This window comes from Ursus americanus, chromosome 32 (genome assembly GCF_024610735.1).
Source record: "Ursus americanus isolate L20-20 chromosome 32, mUrsAme1.1.p, whole genome shotgun sequence".
Lineage (NCBI taxonomy): Eukaryota > Metazoa > Chordata > Mammalia > Carnivora > Ursidae > Ursus > Ursus americanus.
In genome coordinates this window covers 22,265,445-22,286,627 of record NC_142158.1, presented here as the reverse complement: position 1 = coordinate 22,286,627, position 21,183 = coordinate 22,265,445, and positions in this window count along the sequence as shown.

Below are 21,183 nucleotides of genomic sequence, written 5' to 3'. Positions count from 1 at the left end.
AATGAAAACAAGCCAGACTGCTTACAGTGTCTTCAAATGCCAAACCTGTGAGTCATGTATTTTCTCATTCTCCTTTATTCCCTTTTATTAATGAGCATGCATTCTTTTACAATAAAACAAATCAACCTTTAAAACAGAGGTTAAATGAATTGCCATATATACACACATATAAATAAATGGAATAAGTCAATATATAATCTTAGCTCTCACTCATGAACAGTCCTAATTAAGTTGCTAAGAATTTTGTTATTTACATTTTAAAAATTTTTACTGAATCCTTCAGCTTCCTGTCTTTCTGTTCAGAGATAAAATTTGACTAAAAGAAGACAAATTCATCTTTTTGCCTCAAATTTATTTCTTACTTTTGTTGAGAATGTTTCACAAATGTGTATTCTTGGATTGTTAAATTAAAATCTTCAGTGGAGAACACTTTATGTTCTCAATTCTTTAGTGCTTTAAAGTGTAGCAGTGATCTGATCACCCCATCGTTAAAAACTATTTTGATTAATACTATATTTTCAAATATTCTAAGACATTTTAATAAAATACACTTAAATGATAGTCTTTTAAAAGATTCTTCTGTTGTCATCAGGATATTTGCTAAAGTGAAGGGCTCTTCTTTCACCCTTGGCTTTGATAGTAATTAATCAGGACAAAAATGATCAAAGCCTTTTCTGGTTGGCCTCTTACTGGGCTTTTTTTGCATTTGTTGCTGGATATTGCATTTTGGAAAATAAGCTTGGATGTTTATTTTGCAGAACCCATTTTACTGTTACAAAGGAGAATGATTTATGTTTCCTTCCCTATGTGAAATCAAACAAACAACATCCCTCCCAGATCTGGGGGAAACGGCTCACCCTCTCTCCCTCCTTTCTAGGCGTGGGATTCGTCTTCAGGCCCAAACCCAAGAACATCCAAGGGGATACTCAAAATGGACTTTGCTCAGAGTTGGTTCAGATCACAGCTCATGAATGAGAAAGTAGTAGTGTCTAGGGAGCATATTTACCCAGCAGCCCCTGACATCGTGACGGCTCCCTTTGTGAGAGCAGGGAAGCCACACTTCCAGGGCCTTGGTCCCTCTGTGGTCATCTGTAAGGTCCTCAACTTCTGTTGCATTCAAACTATTAATGACACCAAAGCCTATTATTAGATACTATGTAATATTAAATCATTTGTACAATACCTTCTGTGGTCAAAATAAAGTGTTCAAATTTCCTTAAACTGAAGACAGGAAGGAGCTAATAAATGTCATATTAATAGTAGATGTTCATCTCTTTGGTAATAAAACAATTACCATTTAAATACAACTCAATATTACTCTTATCAAGGCCAACATAACAGAAACTTAATGGTTGCTGTGGGTTTCCCGGGTGCTCCTCAGGAAAAAGGACAATTCTCGCGGCGAAGTCCATCTTTGGAATATCCACATCAGCATGATAAAGTTCGAATAATCCCCCATTACCTTTCTGCTTCTAGTGTAATGTTTGGGTTTGGTGTCTGTCTTAGGACGAAAGAGGTAAACGTGAATTACCCTTAGGGCAGTGGGGAGGAGAGGATACGGGTTATAAGAAATTGTCTTGTCTCAGCTTATTATTTAAAAAAAAGTCTCAAGTGGTTTATTTTCGTTTTTTATATATGGAATATATAAACATATATATTTCACGTTCTAAAATGTGACCTCTGCACTGCAATACAGTTGATCACAGCGTACCCTAAGCTGGCTGTAATAAGAGAGGAGTAAAAAAAGCCTGGACGACAGCTCTTCCTACTGTACCCTTCAGAACAGAAAAGACAGACTGCTCGCACGGTGGCACCCAGCCAATCTCTAACTAGAATCAATTGCTTTGCCAACAAGGAACACAAAAGATGTTCATTGTTTGCAAACCGAGTTTCCTGCAAAAGCACCTTTTCTCCAGGCTAGCAAAATGGAGAACAAGACAATTCCTTCTGCTGCTTCTATTTCTCTTCTCCCTATGATGGGAACCCCTTCTGAAGAAGGCAAATCTGAATCTAATCCCAGAGGATAAGGAGACTTTTCACTTCACAGCGTGATCTCTTCATTACAGCGGGGTGACCCCAGCAGACAACTGTGCTGAAAGACAGGGCCAATATTATAATTATCTACATAAAACAATTCACTGGGTAGCCTTTGTTCTTGAAGGGTTTTTTTTTTTATTCCTATACAGTCTTTTCTCTCCCCATGATGTGGCCTGATTGCGGGGAGGGGTAGCTCCAGGAGCCAGTTCTGGGGGTGGGGGAAATGGGAGGAGGAAGGAGAAAGCAAGCTCTCCTTCACCCCCAAGTTCTCTCCTGCTCTTTATTTCCTTCTTCCTCCTATTCAATCCCCTAACCACTAGGGGATTACGATGAATGTGAACTCAGAAAGAGCAATGGACTATGATATAGTTCTGTCTGTCTGTCTACGTCTTTCTCTCCCTACCTCACTGTTCCCATGTGTTCTCTCCACCTTTCTTTCTATCTCCAGCCCTTGTCCTTACCCTTTCACACCCTTTAGATTTCCCTTCTTTCTTTTAATGTACAGCCCTCAGTCAGCGGGCTCATCCCCCCTGCATGCCAGGTCTTGGGGTTCCAAACAGCCTGTCTTCTGGTTTTGCAGTGCTGGTGGCTCCAGCCATGTGGCAAGTCAACATTTGTGCATCTTGGGGGAAGCTGTCAGACATCTACGACATTGTTTCTATGGCAAAGATACATTGTAAGACAAACTGCCTACTGAAACTTCTAGGTTATACCCCGGTTATCATTTGGAGGTGTGGTTCCTACATTTAAAGGACTCACATACAAGAACTAGACATTCAGTGTGGAAATTGCAAAGATGTATAGAAATCATTGCAGAAATACTATCAAAAGTCCAAAGAGGCATTTTAGACCCAAGATCATTTTATTATTTGTGACTAAGATTGAGATGTGTTTAGTGGGTTATACTTCCCCATATAGGGTTTTTGTCCAGATGTCAGATGGGAGTTTAAGACATTAACATAGTCATGTGTAGAATCGAAATGATATTTCCTATTATTTTTTGTATTTTTTGATATGAGCCATAGTTATTACCTGTAGAAACCTGGAGTGGATTTAGAAGTTTCCAGAAGGAATTCTGAAACAATAAAAGTCCTTTTGTATGGAGGAAGAGAGCAAATACTGATTATATTGGCAAGTAAAAGGACATTCACATTATGCTAAGATTAAATCTATATAATACAGGACATCATTCACTAGAATGCATTTTCGGAAAGACACTGTAATTTGGCATTTGAGAAATTACTAATCTCAAAGTAATCTAAAGTATAAACAGTCCAAGAGTTTAAATAAATAATTCACTTTTCAAACCATTGTACAATAATGTTTAAGGTAAAACTTGCAAGTGCTTTAAGATCCTCATTATATTACATTTAACAGTATTTAGTATTGAATATATTTAATTAAGTTGGAATTCTTTGAGGTTGCAAGATGTCAACAGATTGTCATGAAATTTCTGCCAATGAATATAACAAAATATGTGTAGGTGCAATTTTTATTTGTTTCTTTCTGTGTTGGTTAATGGACCCACCTAAGTCCTTATTATGCATTTTTTTCAATTTCACTGTCGTACAGGCAACTCAAACTCGACGTCACTAGACCAGAGCGACCCCTCACAGTCTTAATGCCTCTTGTGCGTGCTGGGGACTGACACCTTCTTTCATCTCTGTGCTCGATCCAGACACTGGGAAGTGGCTCTTCATATTGTTGCTTAATCTCACGTCCGATCACGTTTGTCTCCTCCTCCTAATTCCCTTACACCGTCTTCATCATTTTTATCTGTTTTACTCTACCAGCTTATCTGCTCTTTCTCCTGAGCCTGGAGCCTCTCCACCTGTCCGAAGCGTAGCTGCTGGAGTGACTTTTCTAAAGGAATCTCATCACTCCACTCCCTGCTTAAAATTCTTCATCACTAAGTCCTCTTTACCTTTGGGCTAAAATCCAAACGACTTAACATGACTTAGAAAACTCTTCGACAGCCCTGCCCCCTGTTTCAGCACTCGGGATCTATATTTGTGCTGTCTGGTAGGCCAGCCCATAGCCATAGGCGGCTGCTTGAATATTTTTTTTTTTTAATGAGTTAAAATTGAATAAAATTTAGAATTCCATCCCTCGGTCACACTTGCCACATTTCAAGGCATTCACAGTCACATGTGGCCAGTGGCTCTGTATTGGTGAGAGGGGAACAGCACATTCGCATCGATGCAGACAGTCCAATTGGGCAGCCTTCGACCAAGGTCGGTCAAGCAGCCAGCCCACGTGCGGTCTGCCTAGATCAACCACACCACTCCCCTCTCTTCCATATTGTTGCCCAGCCTCTCCCCTCCATCTAGTGTCCTAGTTATCTTTGTCTTGCCACATCCTACTCACATTTTCCTAATCCCCAACCCAACCTGGGGCAGGTGCTCTTCTTTGGATTTCGTAGCCGGCTAAATGGACCTTTCTTGCAGAACACTCACTGTAGGTATGTTTTCTTGCCTGTCTTCCCGCTAGTGTGAACTCTCTGCTATCAAAATCAGTCTTCACATCTAGTCCTCTTCCTGACTCATACCAGGCAATCGAAACCATATCTAAGCATAAATCAAACATTAAATATCAACTTATATTGTTTCCTTTGGGGTCGGGTCTCATGCTCATAGTAAACATCCCATGTTTACGGTTAGGAGCAGCTGAACTATAAATGGCAACTTTTTTTTTTTTTTCAATTTCTTTGTGCTCCGCTGATTGATTGACCCTGAAGTACTTATTTATCTTACTCCATAACTTTAAACCCAATATAAAATTAAAACATGAGTAGTATATGTACTTTTGTGTGTGTGGACAGAGGTGGTATGAGGTTCTTCTACTCATGGCAACTTAGGGACACAGCTAACATGCCTCCACCATATGGAAAAAGTGCAGAGGAAGAATTCAAGGTGCTTTGACCTCAAAGTGACCCAGGCCAATTGTACTCACAACCAATGGCCAGAGCCAGTCCCATGCCCTGATGTGTTCCAAGAGGGCTGGGCAGGAGGGGTGGCTACTGAACACTGATGATCACTACAGTCTGTCACAATCAACTAGAGAAAGAGTCAGCACCAAGACTCTTCAATGCCCACCCGTGTCAATGAAAATAACTCGGAAATAAATATTAATCTGAGACAACTCTATTTTTAAATTACATGAAAAGTGAATTAACTTTTAGGCCGATTTCCATCCTTTTAAATGCTAGCTTACTCTGACTAGCTTTTGATTCTATGTATCAGATCAGATGATGGGTCTGTTTGAGTGAAAAGTATTATTCTTCCCTCTATAAAAAAAAATTCAACTATTGGAGGCCGTAAGTCGCCCAAGGGTCACAGTGGAAAATGGCATCAAAACATGAATTAACTTTTCTTCTATAGATCGGTTGCCCAAAGTAAAATTGGAGCTTAGCTGTGTTATAGGGCAGTCATCTCCAAAATGGGTGCATGTGTATTTAATATGCAGATGGGTATACCAGCTCATTCACTAATCTGTACATCAATGTCTCATTATACATGGCTTGAGAGGAAATCCTAGAAAAAGAGTGGGACCTCCATATCATGGAGAGGTTGAGGATGGTGATGCTGTTTATTTGTTGCATTCTTTATGTCTCCTAAATGAGAACAGGTTCAAGTTTATATGGATTTGAACGAATATGTTTTTTCCTAGACTTGCTGCTTTTCTGCTTACATTGCCCTTCTTTTTCTTGATGTTGTCTACCTTTTTCATTAGAGCCTTTCACTTATGCTATTTTTAAATTCTCTGTCTGATAATCCAAATACTATGTCGTGGCTGAGTCTGATTCTGATGATTGTTTTGTCTCTCGAGTCTGTCTTGTATTTTTTTTTTTCGTTGCCTTTTAGTGTGCCTTGAATTTTTTTTGAAAAGTAAACATATATTGAGCTGAAGGAACTCAGGTAATTAGTGTGAAGATTTATGGTAATGGCTACAGTTGGGCTACGTTTAATGTTTGCGGTAGCTGTAGGCAGTAATGACTTTAAATTCCTATAGTGTCTATGTTTTTGAACCCCTTTGGGTTTCCCTAAGAACTCCTCCTCACATAGTCTGTGCCTCACTGCTCTTTCAGCCGTAATCAACTGTTACTATATTTGAGCCCTGTGGGTGTCTGGTTAAGGTGGGAAAGGGGAAGTGTTCTATCATCTTATGATTAAACCTCAGTCTTGCAGTGGGCCTGTGTCCCTGGGCTTTGACCTTCACAAATATTTTTTAGCCTTTGTTCTCCCCTTACATGACTTGGGAAGGCTAGAGGAGGCTAAACTGGAGAAATGTCCTTCCCCCAGATGGGTTAAGGCCCTATAAAAGTTTTATACCCCTTTGGAGAGTAGGCCTTTGTTACAGAGAACACTCTGGGTGTATTTCATGAGAGGATCTTTCTTGGCTCTCCATCTTGAGGAATTGTTGGAGTTTCCAGATGTAAAAGAGAGAGGTCCCCCAAGACTGCAGCCACCAGAGGTTTCTCACCCTCCAGGCAGTCCATATTTAGCCTCCACTCAAGTGTTTCTACTAGTGGCTCCAGTGGCTTCTGCTCCAGACAACAGGAGATTGTAAGATTTCAGGATCACAGTTTGCCTCACGACATCAGTTCTCTCATAGACACAAGAAAAGTCACTGATTTTTAGCGTGTTCAATTTTATCTTGTTGAGCAGATGACAGTGATGACTTCTAAGTGATATGCCAGAGACAAAACTGGGAAGTCTGAGCCCATTTCCTAATAATATGAAATAGCAGTATCTTAATATCTTCTGCTTACTTTGCAAGAATAATTAGCTCAGGTCAGATAAGAGGAAAATTTCGAACAGAATTTTAATAGAAAATTTTGCATAATTGGTGGTTGGACTTGAAAATGATTTTCACAGTTTAATCAGTATGATCAACAGCATACTTCTTCTATTTTATTTACATAGTAATGTTGAGGGCCTTTCCATTTTTATCGGCCATAACACCAAGTACCCAAATAAATTAGCCTAAAACCGGAAATTCAAATTGCTGAATCATGAGAATTAAACCAGAAGTTTGAAAAATAATAAGCCATATTGAGCTATATTTTCTCACTCAAAATGTCATTAATACTATTTTTTTGTGTTAGTGCAAACTTTTATTTCATTGATAAAAATATGTATCTTAAATAATTATTGGTTATTTTATTTTCACCTCTTCCTTAAAATTCCCATTTGGGGAGTAGGTTTCTCTAGTATAGTCAACATATTAACAGAGTATCACATATGTACAATTTCTAAGTAAACATATGCACATGAAAATGAATATTCAGATTTTTACCAATGGCATGCAAGATTACAATAGTTTGTTAATTGCTTCTTTGAGTAACCTTCGCCAAGTTACGTAACTTCACTGAGTGTTTCTAATGTGCAAAATGAGAACAATGATTTCTGCTTCTATGGTTGTCAGTAACATCAGATAAGAGAATGTCTATGAAAAGGAGACTTTCTAAACTGTCAAGTGCTGAGCAAATGTAACTATCTATGCTTCACTATTTCTAGATTTCCATTCTGTGACTCCATATTGCTGTGAAATGAAATAATGTGTTGTTGTTTTTTTTTATTCAGCTAAGTAATCACAAATTGGGAGTGGACTAAAAACTACAAGAAATGTATCTATTAAGTACCATTATGGAACTACTTTAAGTATATGAAAGAATTTACTTTCGGATCAGGAGCATAGCAGTGCCACACAGTGTCTGACTCCTGTCCTGGTTTTAGTGTAACAAAATTGAAAAGCAGAACTTCAGGAAGGTAGAGGACAGCCAACTTAGATCCCTGATAGGTTGGTCAGGGCCAAAGAAACATGACTGTTAAGTCACTAGTTCTCAGATACTCACTTTCTCTCCTTTCCCAGAAACCACCAGGGACATTAAAAAGGCCATGAGGCTTATAGCACATTTTGATGCAGAGGAAAGGACACTAGATTAAAAGCCTAGAAGACTTGCATTCTATTCCTACTTCTGCATCAAATCCGTGGCCACCTTGAGAAACTCACTTAACTCTCCTAAATTTGAATTTCCTTCTCTACAAAATGAGTCTCTTATAACCTGGACCTAGAGGTTCTCTTAACCCATGAAGGGTTCACTTGGAAAAAGCAAAGTCCAGTGACATGGGCTCATAGTTTGGATTCTTCATGGACTTCAGTTGAAAACGTATACATGTGGTACAATATTTGTATCAGTAAACAATTTTTGTGTGTGACTAGAGCTTGTTCTGTAAGAGCCAAAAGTCTCTTTCCCCCATAGATAGCTTAACGGAATGTTTTGAAGTGACATGGAGGAGACATGGGATCCCCTAGTCCTGTTCTTGAACTGGTTCATTGAGATCAAAGGTGTTGAGAATCATGAAAAGCTCAAAATGCAGTAAAATCATATTGTCAGTGGACAGAGACAAGGTGGTTGAGTTTGGAAGGGAATTAATCACCTTTATTTTTTTTTTAAGATTTTTTTTATTTTAGTGGGAGGGAGGGGAGGGACAAGCAGACTTCCTGCTGAGCATGGAGCCCAATGAGGGGCTCGATCTCATGACCCTGAGATCATGACCTGAGCTGAAATCAAGAGTTGGACGCTTAACTACCTGAGCCACCCCGGTGCCCTGAGAATTAATTACCTTTAATAACATTTTTATTAGTTATGTATCATACTAACATCAATAAAATCAATGTGATCTTCTAATCAAATAACCGGCTAGTCAAGATAGCATGTAAAGAAAACACATAAAACCTCTGAGGGAGACTAAGAAAAGAATGCATTTGGGGCATACAGGCAAGAAAGTGATGTTCGAAACAAAAAAGATGAACTATGGGGAAGGAAGAGAAATGCAGGCTGACTTGTGAAAATTTCCCTCATCTGTTCCTCGTGCAAATTTTCATATCTCTCTGGAGATGAAATTTATTTCAGGACTGTAGCTACCAAATATAAAATAAAAAATGAACTCTCAGAAAACGACTCGAGGCTTCATAATTTTAAAAAGAAATCATATGATCAAGCATATCACTAATTAAGATGGATGTCTTTTTCAAAAGCAAAATCTGTTATTTTTTTTCTCAGAGGTTCAAGCAAAAGAAAGACAAGGAGAGAATGGGAGTCACTGAGTGGGAAATTCTCTGAGGAGACCATAAAGTGTCCCTTGAGCAAACACCATCCAGCCCAGCTGGGCAAGCCCTTTTCTTAGTATCACAGTAGCACCACCTTGGGAAGTCAAGACATCTCTAGATATATCATTATTTTCCTAACAATCTCCTCAGGGCCTCCTGTTTGGGAGGCCCAGCAACGATCAGATATGCACAGAGGGAAGCTGATATTCTCATGACCAGAACAGTTGTGTGCTGAAGTTATTATCTGTCAACTGATTCCAACATTCTTACCCGTAAGTACATGTTTAGAAATACATCAACAGCAGTGTCGACTATATATGGAAGAAAAGTAAAACAACAAATATTTAAAAAACCGAAGTGTGCCAGGCATTCTGTTAGGCAATTTCGATGGAATAAAGTATTCGTTAGTCATAACGCTTTGTTTGATATTATTATCCCCATGTTACGGAATACTAAGCTAAGACTTAAGACATTTAAGATAGCTCGTCAAGTCCCTAACCAGTATCCAGTTGAGGCCAGCTTTGAAACCGGGTGCATTTCTGCAGGGACTATCCAAAGACCCTTGTGAAGTCCTGATACTCTTTTGGGGGCCCCAGCCCACATTCTTTCAAATATGTTAAAATAAACAACCCATTCAAACATTTATATATTACCAGATCTGTCGAGTCACATTTGAAAAATTATAATAATTTCGTCACTTTAGAACTTAATTATAATTTTTGATTTTGCCATTTTCTTTCTTTCTTTCTTTCTTTCTTTCTTTCTTTCTTTCTTTCTTTCTTTCTTTCTTTCTTTCTTTCTTTCTTTCTTTCTTTCTTTCTTTCTTTCCTTTTAGAACCTTCCAGGGTGCACACATTTCTGTAAGCTCTTGAAAAGTTCTTGGTGCTCACGTTGTAGGTGTGGTTCCCACCAGACACAGCAGCCTGTGAAGGCTACTCCTTCCACTTGGGGCCAGCTGAGTAGACCTTCACAGCTTACCCAGAATTTTATCTTCAACGGCGTACTTGCGTCATAACCGAGGTGCTCGGCTTGAGCAAGCCCTGTGGTATTTCCTCTGATAGTGAGGAATGTGGTGCAAGAATGAGATCCCCTCCTTGCTCCCACCATGCCGGGTGCACGGTGCTGCCCTAAAACTGAAGACACACAGCAAATCCCCGTTAGCTAGGCGAGCATCTGTTTAAGGTCACCGGCCATTTTGAAGTCATTCATGCAATCCAGAATTTACTATTTTTGGTTCACACATAATAATTAGCATTTCAAGAAAAACACATTGAAGGAGCACAAAAAGAAGGGATGCAGGTGACTGACTGTGACCTGGTCTCCTCGTAGGATAGTGGCAGCCCTCACCTTCCAGCCTGCTTCCCTGGCACCAGCCCAGTCACTTCCACACTGGATCGTGCTGTTTTGACTGCAGCCATAAATGAGAGTCTGCTTTGCTGAATGCGTGTAGCTAGTCTTCAGAATAGTCTTGTTGCTATTCATCTGGCGGCCAAAACACGTCAGTTATGTACACGTACATAATTTCCCTTCCACTCTTGAATGTGTGTCTCTTGTCTGGTTTGAGAGCTTAACAGCTTCGTATCAGCAGCTCGTTCAAAGTGATCCATTTGGCTATTTTTGGACTATAGGTTTTTTCCTCTGATTTCTTATCTTAATAAATCATAGAATCCCTTCCATTCACCATTCTGGTGATTTCTACCCCTTCCCTTCACATTCTTCTTGCTTTGTCCTGCGTACAACACAACATGATGTGTACATCTTTGGAGAGTTATGTCAGTGTGTGAAAGGAAACAGATTGGTCACTGAATTTATGGAGAGAGGAATAAGTGGAAAAGATTTCAGAGAATAATAAATGGCCCCAAATCTTTCTCAAGTAATCCCCTTACAGTAGCAGAGTAACACAATGGAGTTTTGTGTTTGTTTTTTGTTTGATGGCTAGGGATCTTGAAATATTGTTTTGAAACATTAGCAATCATCCATTTATACCAATTTAAAAGACATTACTTAAAACATTTTCCTCTTCCTTCAAAATAGATGATTCATAAAGGCAACCCAGGCCAGCCTCATATAGAAACTCAAATTGCTTTTTACATTCATTTTTAAAGTATTAGTTCCTACATATGGAGCTATTGTTTCTATTAAAATAAATAATCAATATTAACTCACAGAACGTACACATCTAAAATGAATGAGCCTTGCTTCACACAATGGTTTGCTTAACCAAATGTGAGATATTTCTCTTTTTATTTCCTCTTCATTTTCAAGGCTTGAAGGAGTGCCATGGAATTCCTTCTTTGGATGGAAGAGAGAGGAGAATATATTGCAATTCCTAGTAGAATCCATTGCAGTAGGTTTGCTCCAACCACCAGTCCCAGCATCTATGTGTAGGACCTGGTAAGTAGACCATATTTGTTGCACTCAAACTGTATGACCAGGCTTTTGACTGATTAGAGTCAGATGAACTGTTCCTCCCTGTGGGAAGCCACAGAGAAGAATGGACGTCTGTCTTCGAGGAGGTGAATCCAACTCCTAGTGCATTAGGTGAGGAGAAAGAAGAGAGAGTGCAGGAAAGGAGGTATGGGTGCTGGTCCTTCTGTTTGGAAAGAAAGGGAAAATGCCTATCAGGGCCACATCTACCTTCTAAAAAGGGAAAGAGCTGTATGAAGGTCCTTTGGTTCTACTGATGCCATAGAAGGCTTTAGGGCTCGATTTGGGGATGGGGTTAGAGAAGTCTACATCGCTAATATGATAGAGAAGAATTTGGAAGTTTGAGGAAGAAGAGAGACAGTAGAGGAAAGAGTGTGGAAGAGATGTGAAGAGAGAGGAGCAAGACAGGACATAGAACAAGTATGAGCCTGATGTGGTGTGAGGTTGGGGTATTACAGGTGTGAAGTGATCAAGGCAGAGAGACTAAAATGACTTTTAAGAGCTGGGTGCCTAATATTCAACTTGAAGTTGTTTGGGGTGTGATATAAGCAAGACCCACTTTCCAGCTCTGGAAATCTCCAGTTAACTCTCTAAAAACACATGTCTGTGAGTCATTTTAATGCTTCATTTCACATTTGTGAAATTGAGGAGAGTCTAGGTAAATACAATGCAGAGGGGAATAGCTTTCTTGGGAGTGTGTAAAAAATTTCTTAATATGGGATAATTCAATGGAATTAGGAACTAAGAACCAGAGGCAAACTACTACTAAGAATTAGTATAAATCTTGGAAGGAAGTTTCAATTTCCACCAGATTTGAAATAGGAATTCAAGCAATCTTCTTTTTTTTAAAGATTTTATTTATTTATTTGACAGAGAGAGAGACAGCCAGTGAGAGAGGGAACACAAGCAGGGGGAGTGGGAGAGGAAGAAGCAGACTCCCAACAGAGGAGCCTGATGCGGGGCTCGATCCCAGAATGCCAGGATCACACCCTGAGCTGGAGGCAGACGCTTAACGACTGCGCTACCCAGGGGCCCCAAGGATTTAATTGATTTATTTATTTGAGAGAGCGCACACACGCGAGTGGGGGGATGAGCAGAGGCAGAGGGAGAAGCAGTCTCCCTGCTAAGCAAAGAGCCTGATATGGGACTCAATCCTACGACCCTGGGATCATGACCTGAGCTGAAGGCAGGTGCTTACCCGGCTGAGCCACCCAGGTGCCCCTCAAGCAAACTTTTGAAAATCTTAGGAAGCAGAGAGATACCAGGTAACACCTGGACTAGATACTTGTACTAAATCAGTGCTTTCCTTGTTACACGTGCATACATTTTATAAACTTTACCAGTAAAATAGCAAAATCGTAAACATTTCTGTACACTTAAAAAAAAAAAAAACTGTGGTGAACTTTCTCACACCATACACAAAAATAAACTCAAAATGGATTAAAGACATAAATGTGAGACCTGAAACCATAAAAAGCTTAGGAGAGAGCACAGGCAGTTACTTCCCTGATATCAGCCATAGCAACACTCTTCTAGTATGTCTCCTGAGGCAGGGGAAATAAAAGCAAAAATAAACCATTGGGATTACATCAAAATAAAAGCTTTCACACAGCCAAAGGAACAATCAACAAAACAAAAAGATGATTTATGGACTGGGACAAGATATTTACAAATGACATATGCAATAAGGGGTTAATATCCAAAATGTATAAAGGACTTATACCACTTAACGCCAAAACAGCAACAACAACAATAAAACAATATGATTTAAAAAATAGGCAGAAGACCTGAACAGACATTTTTCCAAAGAAGACATCCAGATGGCCAACAGACATATGGAAGGATGCTGAACATCACTCAGCATCAGGGACGTGCAGATCAAAACCACAACAAGATATCATCTTATACCTGTGAGAGTGGTTAAAATAAAAAAAGACAAGAAACAACAGGTGTTGGTAAGGATGTAGAGAAAAAGGAACCTTTTTTGCACCGTTGGTGAGAATGCAAACTGGTGCAGCCACAGTGGAAAACAGTATGGAGGTGCCTCAAAAAATTAAAAAGAGAAATACCACATGATGCAATAATTCCACTACTGGGTATTTACCCAAAGAAAACAAAAACACTAACTCAAAAAGATATATGCACCCCCATGTGTATTGCAGCATTATTTATAATTGCCAAGATGTAGACACAGCCCAAGTGTCCACTGATAGATGAATGAATAAGGAAGATGTGAGATACACACACACACACACACACACACACACACACACACACACACACACACACACACTGGAATAGTAAACAGGTATAAAAAGATGCAATCTTGCCATTTTTACAACATCGATGGACCTAGAAGTTATTATACTGCGTGAGATAAGTCATGTAAAGATAAATACCATATGATTTCACTCATATGTGGAATCTGAAAGACAAATGAATAAACTAACAACAAAAAGCAGAATCTGACCTATAAATACAGAGAACAAGCTGATGGTTGCCAGACAGATGGGGGGGTGGAGAGATGGAAAAATGGCGAAGGGGAGTGGGAGACAGAGACTTCCAGTTATGGAGTAAGTCGCAGGGCTAAAAGGCAGAGCATAGGGAAGGTAGTCAATGACACTGTGATAGGGTAGTATGCGGACACTTGTGGTGAGCATAGCATAATGTATAGAGAATCACTGTGCTGTGCACCTGAAACTAATGTAACATTGTGAGTCAAGGGTACTCACATAAAGTTTTAAAGAAAATAATACACACACAGAAAACACACTCGGCTAAGCTGAAGGGTCTTAGGATTGACAATTGAGTAATAGAGAAATAAAGACTAGAAGATCCATAGAAACGTTACTGAGAAGGAAAGAAGAACTATAGAGAGGGTTTTTTAATTTATAGTCTAGGATGAACTTTAAGGAGCCATGTAATGACTCTAAAATGTAGACAAATTTTACGCGTTCGTGGATGGGTAATATATGACATTTTAACTAGTGTAGTTCCCTCCTTGTAGTTCTGCACCATTCATTTGTTCAAGTTGCACAATAATAGAAAGTAGATATTGATCTCTGCCCCCAGATCCTGGCACAGAGCTCCTAAAACCCTTGTAATTTTCTGAGTGACGGGGGTTTTTGTTGTTGTTCTACTGAGGTAACTCTCGGTGGGCTCCGGGGTGGCTAATGGATGAGGGACTGGTCACCGGGAAGTCCAAACCATGATCAGAAGCTAAGAACTTTCAATCCCCACCCCTTTTCTGCCATTCTCTGAGGAAGGGAGAGGGGCTGGAAATGGAATTAATAATCCATCATGCCGGGGCGCCTGGGTGGCACAGTGGTTAAGCGTCTGCCTTTGGCTCAGGGCGTGATCCCGGCGTTATGGGATCGAGCCCCACATCAGGCTCCTCCGTTATGAGCCTGCTTCTTCCTCTCCCACTCCCCCTGCTTGTGTTCCCTCTCTCGCTGGCTGTCTCTATCTTTGTCGAATAAATAAATAAAATCTTTAAAAAAAAAAATCCATCATGCCTACCTGATGAAGCATCCATAAAAATCCCAATAGTTATGGGGCTCAGAGAGCTTCCAGATGGGTGAACACATCCATGTACCTAAGGGTGGTGTATTTCAACCCCATGGGTAGAGAAGCTCCTGTGCTTGGGACCCTTCCAGACCTGTCCTACAGATCTCTTAACCTGGTTATTCATCTGTATCCCTTATCAAATCCTTTTATAAACAGGTAAATGTTAAAAAAAAAAAACAAAACTGTGGCAAAATACGCATAACACCAAATGTCCTATCCTAACCATTCTTCAGTGTGCAGTTTATAGCATTAAAGGTATTCACATTGTGATGCAATTATCACCACCGCCCATCTCCAGAACATTTTTCATCTTCCCAAACGGAAACTCTAGACACACCAAACAATAACTCCACATTCTGCCCTCTCTAGCCCTTGGCAACCACCATTTTATTTTCTGTGTCTATAAATTCAACTACTCTATGTACCTCATGTAAGTGGAATCATACAGTGTTTGTTTTTCTGTAACTGGTTTATTTCACTTGTCGTAATGTCCTCAATGTTCATCCATGTTGTAGCATGTGTCAAAATTTTCTTCCTTTTTAAGGCTGATTATATTTCATCGTATGTATCTACCACATCTTCTTTATCCATTTATCTATTGATGGGCACTTGGGTTGCTTTTACCTTTTAGCAGTTACTAGTAATGCTGCTAAGAACATGAGTGTACAAATACCTCTTTGAGACCCCTGCTTTCAATTATTTTGGGTATATACATAGAAGTAGAATTGCTAGATTTATGGTCAGTCGGTTTGCAATTTTCCAAGGAATCACCATACTGTTGTCCATAACAGCTGCACCATTTTACATTCCTACTAGTAATGCACAGGTATTCCAGTTTCTCCTCATTCTTATCAACACTTATTATTGTCTGCATTTGTTTTTGTTTTTGTTTTGTTTTCCCCACCATCTTAATGGAGGTGAAGTAGTTTCTCACTATGGTTTTGATTTTCATTTCCCTAATGATTAGTGAGGTTGAGCATCTTTTCATGTGCTTTTTGGCCACTTGGAGAAATGTCTATTCAAGTCCTTCGCAAATCTTTAAATCAGGTTGTTTGGTTTTTTGTTGTAGGGTTGTAGGAGTTCTTTTTAAATCCTGTATATTAATCTTTTATGAGATATACCATTTGCAGAGTTTTCCATTCTGTGGGTTGCCTTTTCATTCTGTTGATTTTGTCTTTTGCTGACCACAAGTTTTTCTTTTTGATGTAGTTCCATTTATCTTTCTTTTCTTTCTTCCTTCCCCCCTCCCTTCCTCCCTCCCTTCCTTCTTTTCTTTCTTTCTTTCTTTCTTTCTTTCTTTCTTTCTTTCTTTGTTCTTTCTGCCTGTGGTTTTGGTGTCATAACCATGAAATCATTGCCATATTCAATGTCATGAAGCTTTTTCCCTTCAGCTCTTACGCGTAGATATTTGTTGATTTTGAGCTGATTTTTGTCTATCGTGTAGGGTCAAATTACAATTCCATCCTTTTGTGTACATTTTGGTTTTTTAAACCTGCTTTTCTTAGCTTAAAATATTATAAAAACCTTTCTGTCTGTTCAAAGTTCTTCTCTCAATGTCATGTTTTATGCTTATGCCTTGGGCCATTCCTGCTTGTATCATAGTTTTCATAATTAATAAAAATTTCATAACTTATAATGTCATACGTTTTAAAATCCACTTTAGGAAATCTACCTTAAGCAAGTAAATTGATTTGTAGTCTCCAAGTGAGCGGAATTCTCCCCATGAAATTGTTTTGGAAAATTTCTAGGGGAAGATGAACCAGTGCCTTTGAATGAAACACAATTAAAAAACACTTTCTAGTATATTTGTAAAAAATGTGCTATTTTTAAGTGATTTCCCACTGTTGATCACCTACTCAGCCCTTATTCTGTCCGCATAGTTCCACCTCAGAGAGCCACAGCTTTGTACGGGTGTCTTCGTGTCCTTCACCTGTCCCTTGCAACTCATGAGCATCTCCTCCTTCTTTAGCTTCCTGAAGAGATCCTGGCAAATCAAAGCTGGAGCCTTTTAGGAACCCAGGTATAAATCAATCATAGCATTATTTGCTGATCATTGTCATTGGTCCAGGAATGGGTATAAGGCCTGGATTGAAATATTAAAATTTTCTTTCTGGATACAAATAAAAGAGGCAAGGATTTCCTTACAACAGCGAGTAGGAAAATAAGCTCATGGGTTAAGCCAAATCTGTGAACACCAAAAAGAGAGTCTTGGAAAGAACATGTGTTGCTCATGACACCATAAGATTGTCGAAGCAGTAGACCTTCAAGTTAGTCATGCCTCTGAAAGTCATATGACAAGAAATTACCTGACCCTTCAAGCTAGTTTGGTTTCCTCAAAGCAACTCAAAGCATCCCATTTGACATACAGGCATATTTTACCAGATTTTAATAATATAGCTCTGTGAGGCAGGTAGGATAGGTATGATTATTACTATTTAGTTATTTATGAGAGAGAGAGAGTGAGAGAGAGACCACAAGCAGGGGGCAGAGGAAGAGGGAGAAGCAGGCTCCCCACTCAGTGGGAAGCCCAACGTGGGGATGGATCCCAGAACCCAGGGGTCATGACCCCAGCCGAAGGCAGACACTTAACCAACTGAACCACTCAGGTGTGCCTGATTATTATCATTTAAAAATGAGGATGTAAGCTCAGAAATGGAGATGATTTACTCAGAGTACTAATCAGGATAAATTTTAGAAACTGCTCTGGAACCCAGCTAAGTCTTTTGTGAATTTATGTATTTATTTCTTTTTGCCTGTGGCCACTAGAAAAACACATTTATAGTCATTCCAGCCTGGCTAAAAAAATGCAACTGTATGTTCTTGCCAAGCAAAAGAGCAAAATCCACATCTACTTTAATATCCTAATTGTTCCTTTATATAATATTCTACCAACCTGCCTCAGATTTCCAGATTTCCGCTTCGGTTTTTCTTTTGGATTCCAAAGAGAAAGAGAGAGTTGGTTTTCACATATTTCTAGAATGTATTTTTATATATCTGATAAGACTATTGGCGAGCTGCAGAAATCGAGTAACACAGAGACTTTATCTGAAGTAAAATTTTGGTCATCTTGCATGTGGATAAGCTTTGGACAATGCCTTGGTGACTACAGCCTGCTTATAGCTGTGTCATTTGCGTATTGAAAGAGGTCTCCTTTTTTCTGGATACTTTAACACAAACAGTCATAAATTACTCAAGGTCAATTTGACTTTGTATGTTGCATTAGACCTAACCTGGAAGACAGAAGGAGGGTAATATAGGTAGGCATTGAGTTGTTGGTAGCACTAGCTCAGAGCCTGGAGCCACAGAAATAAAAGTGGATTTACAAATGTCTCCTCAGGGATCAGAATGAGATTCTTCCCTTTCAGCTCTAATCCAGTCTTTCTGGAGTTCTTCATTCTGAGAAAACTGTTTCTGTACGTGATTTGAATCATCTTCCCAAGGTCAATCATCGGCCACCTGTTGCTCACGAAGAAGGAAATGTAATACCTGGGACAGCCAAGGTGATTCATCTGGCCGTGGGGTAAGTACAAACTAATAGACGAATGAACCCAACTCCCATTAGAACTGGTTTTTTATTTCTTCCTTAGTGTATGAACTTAAGTAGCTATTGCATTCTGTTCCAGATTTTTCTTTATAAGATGTTATCTTCTTGCTTTTCAGAGTTCTTTAGAATTTTAAGATAGAAGAAAGAAAACTAGAAGTAAATTTTTTTTTTTAAGTTTTTATATTTATTTGACAGAGAGAGAGAGAGAGAGCACAAGCAGGGGGAGCAGCAGAAGGAAAGGAAGAAGCAGGCTCCCCGCTGAGCAGAGCACCCAACACAGGGCTTGATCCCGGGACCTTGAGATCACGACCTGAGCTGAAGTCAGACGCTTAACTGACTGAGCCACTCAGGCACCCCTAGAAGTAAATATTTTAATGAACAACCTTACCTAAAGCTGCTTTTTTGATAGCACATTGTGGTAAATTATAGATAGGCACAAGTTCTTAGACTTTCTTCTCATTAAGAGGTAGAGTTTATAATTCATTCTTTGCATTTGGGTGGGCTTTGTGACTGCTTGGCCAATAGGATATCATGGAAACGATGCTCTGCCAGTATCTAAGTCCAGGCCTTAAGACACTGGCAGGTGCCTGGGTCCTAAGATGTCCTCCAAAATATTTATTCCATAGATCATATGCCCTGCACTACACCCTCCTCTTGATTAGAGGTGGGACCTGTGTCTGTGATAGCTGTTACGCCAGTGAGTATGTTACCTTATGTGGCAAGCGTGAATGGATTTGCAGACGTAATTAAGGTCTCTAGTAAGTTGACTTTGAGCTAATCAAAAGGAGATTATCCTGGTTAGGTCAGCCTTACTCAGATGAGCCCTTTAAAAGAGGACTTAGTTTTTTCCAACAAATGGTGCTAGGATAACTGGATATTTACATAAAAGAATGAAGTTGAATTTCTCTTCATACAATACACAAAAATTAATTCAAGATGGATAAAAGACCTAAATGTATGCATTAAAAGTACCATACTCTTAGAAAACATAAATCTCTATGAATTTGGGTTAGATAAAAACTGCTTTGATAAAACTTTAAAAGCACAAGTGGCAAAAAACAAAATAGATAAGTTTTACATCATTAAAATTAAAACTCATGATTCAAAGGACACAAGAAAATGAAAAGTCCACCCAGAGAATGGGAGAAAATATTAGCAAATCATATACCTGGTAAGAGGCTGGTGTCTATAAAATGTAAAGAACACTTACAATTCAATAATAAAAATATACATAATTCAATTAAAAATATGGGCAAAAACTTTGAATAGACATAGTTCCAATGAAGATATACAAAGAGCACATGAAAAATGCTCAACAGCATTAGTCATTAGGAAAATAAAATCAAAAGTACATGATACACAAAATTACAATGAGATAATAAACTTCCACTAAAATAATTATAATAAAAAAGACAGATACTAATAAATATTGATGAGGATAAGGAGAAATAGGAACCCTTGTACATTGCTAGTGGGAATGTAAAATGATACAGAGCTTTTGAAAAATGTTTGGCAGTTCCTGACCTAGCAATTCCACCCCTCTGTATAAAACCAAAAGAATGCAAATATATATCTATACAAAGATTTCTACATGAGCGTTCATAGCAGTATTATTCACAATAGCCTAAAATTGAAGCAACCTAAATGTCCGTCAATTGATGAACAGGTGAATAAAATGTGATGTATCTATAAAAAGGAGTAGTATTCAGCAAATAAAAGGAATGAAACACTAATACAAGATACAAGATGGCTGAACCTTAGAAACATTATGCTAAGTTAAAGAAGCCGACCACAAAAACTGATACATTGTGTGATTTCATGAATATGGCCAGATCAATAAAATCTACACACAGAAATAGATTAATGGTCCCCAGGGCTAGAAATGGGGGTGGAATGTAGAGTCACAGCTAATGTTTCTTTGGAATAACAAAAATGCTCTGAAATCAGATTGTGCTAATAGTTGAATAACTGAATATACTAAAAACCTTTGAATTACACATCTTGAATGAATAAACTGCATGAGAGGTAAGAAGCAAACTGCCATCAGTTCCATAGCTGCAAGGAAATGGATTTTACCAACAACCATCAAACTTGGAAAATGACCTTGGACCTCAGGTGGGACTCCAGTCCTGGCTGACACCTTGTTTGTAGTCTTGTGAGATCCTGAGCAGAAGATCCAGTGAAGTAAGTGGTACCCAGATTCCAACCTACAGAAGCTATGAGATGTTAAGTGGGTGTTGTTTTATCCCACCAAGTTTGTGGGCATTTGTTACCCAGCAGTAGACAACGAATACACTTCTACTTTTGGGCTCTCGGAATACTTGCTTTTGGAACCCAGCTGCCATCATGTGAGAAGCCCAAGTCACAGGGAGAAGCCCTGCCTGTGCTGCTAGCGTCAATGGCCAGTCATGGCAGTGTGTCATGTTGGCCATCCAGCCCAACTGGGTTTGACTACAACTGCCCGGGAGACCCCACACCAGAACCATCCAGTT